The following is a 7,986-nucleotide window of genomic DNA, read 5'->3' as shown; positions in this document are numbered from 1 at the left end:
GGCTGGTCCTCGGGGCGAGGGTTGTGGCCCGACTCGGCCGCTCATCCTCGGAGCCCCTTCCTGTGCCGGGCAGGGGCGCAGGGGTGCGGCAGCCCCGGGTGCAGAATGAATGAATCGGGAGGGAGAGGCCAGGAGGGGCCCTGCGCCGCGGGGAGACGGCTTGGGGAGGGCCGTGTCCTGCAGCCCATGGCACATGCTCGCCCCTGGCTGCGGGGGACCGGGACCTGGGGGCTCCGCGCCCTGCTGCCCTGGCTTCCGCGATCTCCTCTAAATACGTTTCCGCTCTTATCTCTGCGAAGTGATTTTTACTCTGGTTGGCAAACTGTTTCACAGCAGTTTCTGTTCCGAGGAAATAGTTTAACACGAGGCTAGGGGAGGGCTGCAGATAGGGGGATCTTTTGCCGAGTGATTTCGTGCGATTGAATTATTAAAACCATTAAAACCATTCTTCATTTCTTAAAGAATACTTTGACAAGTACATATGGAGCTATGAAAAATTCGACCTCTTGGTTTTGTAAAGTTTCGACTTCTAATATCGTCAGGTCTTCAGATATGGGCTCTTACCATCCACGAAAACTAAATCGTAAATTTTGTCCATTTTTATGAAGGAAATTAGTTGAACCTGTGTAGTGCTCAGTGTGCCAGTTAAAGTGACTCAATTGTCGCATCATTTTGCTGATGTAATTTGGTGAATGTGTATTTCATCTCGGTTGTTCTAAAGTTCTGGGGGAGACGCATCCGAAATGAAGATCTGTTAGGTCTTGAAGAATGATGTGTATTGCTTCATGCAATTGTAATTTAGTATGAGGAGTTTTTAAAAAGTAATTATTTATTTAATTTTATTTATTCATTCATTTTATTTTTTAATTTGACCAGAAAGGGGGAGAGAGAGAGAGAGAGAGAGAGAGAGAGAAAATGAGAAAGCAAGCCACCAGGTCCAAGACTCGAACCTTGGTCGTCCATGTGGGAGTCCAGCGCCCTTATCCCCCATGCCCCCTGCCGGCCCCATTTTTTATGGGGAGATTTTTTTTTTTTTTTTGGAGAGATTTTTCACTGTAGGGTGCGTGCGCTCGCCAGACAGAGACATAGAGACAGAAAGCGAGAAATCACCCCCCAGGGGGGTGGTCACACCGCAATCCCTTCTCCTCCATTCTCCTCTTGGGATCTTGGGCACGCACGCACACGCGCCCGGCGTGAGTTTTAAGCCACCGGGTCCGGGACACGAACCGCGGTTGGGGAGTCCAGCGACATAGCCATTACGCTAACTGCTGGTTCCCCCTCTTATGAGGAGATTTTTAAAGTTTGTAGAAAATAGGAAAAAAAATAGAAATAAAGTATGAGTTTATTTTGGTGCAAAAAATTGAAATCTAGGCATAGTTCCTTCATAATACATATTTTCCATGAACTTTTTGAAGAGATTACCCCTCTCCTGTGTAAATCTGAGTTGGGGGGTTGTTACTGACCTAAAGATGCTTGGTTTAGAGAAATATGTTTTATAAGGTAGAAATTCTTAGGTATGAGGGAAGTAAAACAGATGTGAACACTGAACCTGCGATGTGCACAATTTGTTGTATTATGGATTTGGCTCCCATTCTACCCAAGGAAGTCTAATTGTCACAAGCATTGGAAGGTTCTTGTGATGTCATTTTAGTTATAATACAGCCATAAGTCCCCCAATGATCTTGTTTGTTGAGGACCCACTTGAAAAATGAGGAATGGGAGATGATAGAGCTGTGCACAGATAGCCTCTTTTTATTTTTTATTTACTATTACCTCAGGCTATTGGCTAAGTACTTAATAAGAATGGACATTTAAGATATTTTCTAACATACTGAATGCACTAAATGTTTAACGTGTGTTTTTCCATTCTTATTTAATTTGTGAAGAAATTCTGCAATAGTAAGAAAGCCTTGAATGGAAAAAGACATTCTGTGGAACGTTTATAAATTTACAGAAATGTTTGAGACAGTAAGCTGAAGTCTTCATAATTCAATTCACTTGGCAAACAATTTTAATTTACACTAGGTATTTACACCTTATTGTTTAAAATAGTAATAACTCATGCTATAATTTATAATCTTAATTTTACTTTTTTTTTTCAGTTTTTTTTTTTTTTTTTTTTGCTATAGGGCGTGTGTGCTCGCCAGATAGAGAGATAGAAAGTGGGAAATCACCCCCCAGGGGGGATGACCACGCCGCAATCCCTTCTCCTCCATTCTCCTCTCGGGATCTTGGGCACACGTGCACACACGCCCTGTGTGAGTTTAAGCCACCAGGTCCGGTACTCGAACTGCAGTCGACTACATGGGAGTTCAGCGACATAGCCATTACGCTAACTGCTGTTCCTGACATACTTAATTTTTTTTTTATCTTATTGGTAGCATCTCTCTAATGAAATGGGTTGGGTTTTATCTTATAAAAGTTAAAATTAGGTGGTTTTAGTTTAATGTTATTCATAACTTTAAAAAATATATTTTTAAAATTTTATTTGTTGTTATTATTATCATTTTTAATTTGACCAGAGAGAGAAAAGGGAAGTGAGAAAGCAAACCACGAGGTCCAGGACTTAAACCATGTTGAGCTATGTGGGAGTCCAGCACCTCAACTACCATGCTACCTGCCAGCCCCTAATACTCATAACTTTAAAGGAATGTTTTCTCTAGTCCCTAGAAAGGATTAAAATATTACGGTTTTTTTTTAGTACCCATGCTTGGATTATATAGGTTGTTCTATAATCGGTGATGAAAATTTATTTACTTTTCACTTTTTTTTTTTTTTGAGAGAGAGATTTTTGCTATAGGCATGTGCGCTTGCCAGGAAGACAGACAGAAAGCGAGAAATCACCCCCCAGAGGGGATGGCCATGTCGCAATCCCTTGTCCTCTGTGCTCCTCTCTCCTCTAGGGATCTTGGGCATGCACACACTCGTGCCCGGCGTGAGTTTAAGCCTCTGGGTCTGGAACTCAAACCGTGGTCGACTACATGGGAGTCCTGCGACATAGCCATTATGCTAACTGCTGGTCCCGAAAATTTATTTACTTTTAGCATTGCTTTTCTGTCAACCACTATTCAGTGTTCCGTGTGGAATATAATGGTGGTTGGGAGTAACTGTACTGTCCTGAGATGGTGGACATTAATTTATTTAATGGTGATTTTTGACTTTCACAGGATGAAATTTAATGTTGATTTACATTGTCAATGTTACTGTTCTAATGAAAATGTTAAAATAAGGTGGCTTGATTTGGACAACTATTAATCTGATGCTCTCTACCTCATAATACTTACTTTGCTCTTGCAGATTTCTTCATCCATTTGATCCTTACAGAGCTAGATGATGTTTTACTGTCTAGAAACTGATTCAGACAGCTTTCATAAAGTTTGAAAAACTGGCAAGAGGCAGGTCTTGGATCTTGACCAATGTGATTTTCCCATCTCATGTTACTCTGAAGTAACATGATGTCCGTATAAGTATCTTGACAATTCTAAATAGCTGTATGAATACAGAATGGTTTTTAAAAATTTCTGTTTACTCAAGTTTCTTATATTCCATACCCAATCTAGTAGCAAATTCTGTAGGCTCTACCATTATAGTAAATCCTAAATCAAACATATTTCTTCTTCTCTCTCAATTCTTCATTCATTTTCATCATTTGTTGCCTGGTATGCTATATTAGTGTACTTCCAAGCCAGTAGCTAGTGTTATCTTTTAAGAATACAGATCATGTTACTTCACTGCTAAAAGCTCTAGAGGTTTTCCATCACGCTTGGAATAAAATCTTGACCCACCCCTACCCCAGTTACAGGGCCCAGTGTGCACTTGAGCTCTGCCAGCCTTCGAGCTGTCTCCAGCATACCCCTCCTTGGGTTACTTCCCTGCAGCCACATGCTTGCTTTGCTGTATCCTGAACAAGAAGTGGCTATGTTTATTCCAGTCACCGGGCTTTCCTCCTCTTAGTTGCATTGCTTGCTTTATTGCATTTTTCATTTTTTGTCTTACATGTCATATCCTCAAAGAGGTCTGTTATAACTGTCCTGTGTGAATCACGGACTTCTTACTCTTTTCCCATTTTCTTTTTGCTCGCTCTCTCTCTTTTTTTTCTTTTTTAAAATTTCTTTATAGGGTACATATGCTTGTCAGAGAGAACCCGAAAAAGGCAGGGAAAAGTGAGAAATCACCTCCCAGAGAGGATGGCCACTCTGAAATCTCTTCTCCATTCTCCTCTCAGGATTTTATGCTGCATGTACATGCACTTGGCATGTTTTTCAAGGCACTGGGTCCAGGACTTGAACTGTGAAATCAACTGTGTGGGATCCAGCTGCTTTACCACAGCACCCGCTGGCCCTGCAGTTTTCTTTTTTGTCTTTCATGTTCCTCTTTCATATATATATAGCTGCCTCTGCCTGTATAGCACTTACCACATGTTCAGAGTTACATTGTTTACTGTTTATTTTATTTTATTTTTTTCTTCCCATGAAAACTCCATGAAGGCAGGGACTCTTTTTTGTTTTTCTTTTTTTTTGAGAGGTTTTTTGCTATAGGGCGCGTGCGCTCACCAGACAGAAAGAGAGAGACAGAGACAGAAAGCGAGAAATCACCCCCCAGGGGGGATGGTCACACCGCAATCCCTTCTCCATTCTCCTCTCGGGATCTTGGGCTCGCACGCACACGCGCCCGGCGTGAGTTTTAAGCCACTGGGTCCGGGACACGAACCGCGGTCGACTACGTGGGAGTCCAGCGACATAGCCATTACGCTAACTGCTGGTTCCAAGGCAGGGACTCTTGGGTGACCTGAGTGTTGCTCAGTAATGTCTGGAATAATCCTTCTCATATAGTAGGTAATGAAGTTTTAGTTGACTGACTCAATGAGCCTTAGTCTTAAACTTTCTTGTGTTTTTTTTTTTTTTTTTTTTTTTTTTTTTTCAATTTACCAGAGGGTGCCTGTGCTCACTAGAGAAAGATAACAAAAAGCCAGAGTGAGGGAGAAGGAGAAAGCACTGCTCAATGGGGCATGGTTGTGCCGTAATCTCTCCTTCATTTGTTCATAGTATTGGGATTTGGGGCATGCATGTACATGTCCCTGCTGTCTTTTAAGCTGCTGGGGCCAGAACTCAAATTGCGTGACTGGCTTTGTGGGATCTGGCTTCTTGATAACTAGACCATGGGTTTGGCCCTTGAACAAAATTTTAGGAGAGTTGTTATTCTAAACCATGATTTGTTGTTACTGCTTAGTAGATTCTGTATAAATCAATGTGTGAGCTTAAAGATAAAGTTGGTCTCTTATTCCACCCATAAGTTCATTTGAAAACAAAACATATTGGGGCCAGTGTGGGGGTGTCACTGGATTCTTTTTTTGGTGGGGGGTGAGGGAGAGGTTTTTGCTATAGGGCGGTGTGCTCGCCAGAAAGACAGAGAGTGACAGAGAGACAGAAAGCAAGAAGTCACCCCCCCCCCGGGGGGAAGGCCCCAAGACCCCGCTGCAATCCCTTCTCCATTCTCCTCTCGGGATCTTGGGCACGCACGCACATGTGCCCGGCATGAGTTTAAGCCACTGGGTGCGGGACTTGAACCGTGGTCGGCTACCTGGGAGTCCAGCAACACAGCCATTATGCTAACTGCTGGTCCCATGTCACTGGATTCTCACATGGGCGCCTGAGGTTTGAGTCCCTGGACCTGGTGGGTTGAAACTCTTAGCAGGTGCATGTGCTTGCATGCCCAAGATCCCAGGAGGAGAATGGAGAATTGCAGCATGGCCATCCACCCTAAGGGTTCATTTCTCACTTTCCCTCTCACTTTTTGTCTCTCCTCCACCCACAAGAGTACTCAATCTAAGACAAAAACCTCTCCAAAAACAAATTCTTTTACATTTTGAAGAGAAAGCATGTACATAGAGCAAAACATCTGAAAGGCTAAAAGAAAAAATTCAGAGTCCATTATCTGTTTTTCACCATTCTGCTTAACCTCCTCAGACAATCTTTATTTTTACTGTATATCCTTCTAGAAAATCTAGAGATAGAGACTCCGTGGGGGCATGGTCATGCACTTCTCCATCTCCTTCCTTTTGGGATTTTGGGCATACATGTACACACCCAGCATTTTTTTTTTCTTTCTTTTTTTTTGGAGAGATTTTCGCTATAGGGCGCGTGCGCTCGCCAGACAGAGACATAGAGACAGAAAGCGAGAAATCACCCCCCAGAAGGGGTGGTCACACCGCAGTCCCTTCTCCTCCATTCTCCTCTCGGGATCTTGGGCACGCACACACACGCGCCCGGCGTGAGTTTTAAGCCACTGGGTCCGGGACACGAACCGCGGTTGACTACGTGGGAGTCCAGCGACATAGCCATTGCGCTAACTGCTGGTTCCCGCCCCCAGCATTTTTTCAAGCTGTGGGATCTGGGACTCAGACCGTGCAGTCAGCCATGTGGGATCCATGCCTGCAGCATGATTTACAAGCCACTGGGTCTGGGACTAGAATCACCACCAGACCACAGGCTGGCCGAAGGTGACTAATTTTTTAAGGACTACTGTGTGAAACTTTGTGGTTAGACTAACTGTAGTTCCTTATTCACAGGGATATATTCCAAGACTCCCAGTGGCTGCCTGAAACATATATACTGTTTTTCATAAATACATATCTATGATAAAGTTTAATTTATAAAGTAGGCACACTAAGATAAAAAACAGTAAATATACTGTAATAAAATTTATATAAGTGTGGTCTTTCAATATATCTTATACTGCCCTGTGAGTAACTGAAACTGTAGAATGCATGGGAGAATACTGTAATTGCTTATTTTATTTTTTTGGAGAATATTTCTGCTGTAGGGTACGTGTGCTTGTCAGAGAGACAGAGAGAGACAAAGAGACAAAAAGCAAAAAATCACCTCCTGGGGTAGGGCTGGAGGGATGGCCATGCCATAGTCCCTTCTCTTCCATTCTCCTCTCTGGATTTTGGGCATGCACTTACATGCACCCAGTGTGTTTCAAGCCTCTGAATCTGGGACTTGAACCATAGTCAGCCATGTGGGAGTCCAGTGACAAAACCATTACACCATCTGCTAGTCCCTGTAATTGCTTATTAAAAACTTTTTAAAGTAGTTCGCAAAATTTTGCTTTTCAAGTAAATAGTTTCATATATATGGCCTTTGTGCAAGTGTGAATAATACTGAGCCTCAGTACTGTTTTAAGGTTTCTTTTTTGTGTGTTGTTTTTCTAGATTAAAGCCCCTTTAATTTCAATATGAGTGAGCAATTAAAGCTTAAAGTCACACAGGTTAAAAGGTGTCTAAAATATCTCTATAATGAGAAGTCTTCCCTAATACTATCTGTCCTAGGAAACAAAGTTATTTTTGGAACAGATAAATGAGATCTGTAGTTAGGGCCTTTACTAGAAACAAATCTGTTTCACCTTTAAGTATTTCATTGATGTGATGGTACTCCTCCTATTCCTCTCAAATCACAAATGTTACTTTTTTTAATGTTAATTGACTCAACTAGTTGACTTTTTTTAATACTGGGTGCACCTGAATTCTAGAACGGGGAGAAAGCACCCCCCAGAAAGGAATATAGTGTTCTCTTAATCCCTCTTCCATTTCTCCTGTCAGAATTTGGGCACATAAGTACATATGCCCAGTGTGTTTTTCAAGCTGCTGGGCCAAGGATGGAAAGATTGGTTGGCTCTGTGGGGCTGGCCCAGGAAATGATTTACGTGATTAAAATCTAGCAAGATGGCATGCTGAGATTAGGATTTCACTAGTTTTTCTAAAAGTTACTTTTTTATTTGGTATACAGTTTCAAATTCTTAAAAATCTGAAATGATCTGATTCTACATTAAGACTTGAGTTCTGTTTACTTTTTAATAATTATGATTTTTAGAAATTCAGAATTGGGCCAGCAGATGGTATAGTAGTTACGTTGCCAGTCCCCACATGGCTGACTGCGGGTCCCAGACCCAGTGGCTTGTAAATCACTCTGCGGGCATGTGTTTCTC

This window comes from Tupaia chinensis, unplaced genomic scaffold (genome assembly GCF_000334495.1).
Source record: "Tupaia chinensis unplaced genomic scaffold, TupChi_1.0 Scaffold000423_1, whole genome shotgun sequence".
Lineage (NCBI taxonomy): Eukaryota > Metazoa > Chordata > Mammalia > Scandentia > Tupaiidae > Tupaia > Tupaia belangeri.
This window is presented reverse-complemented; position numbering follows the sequence as displayed.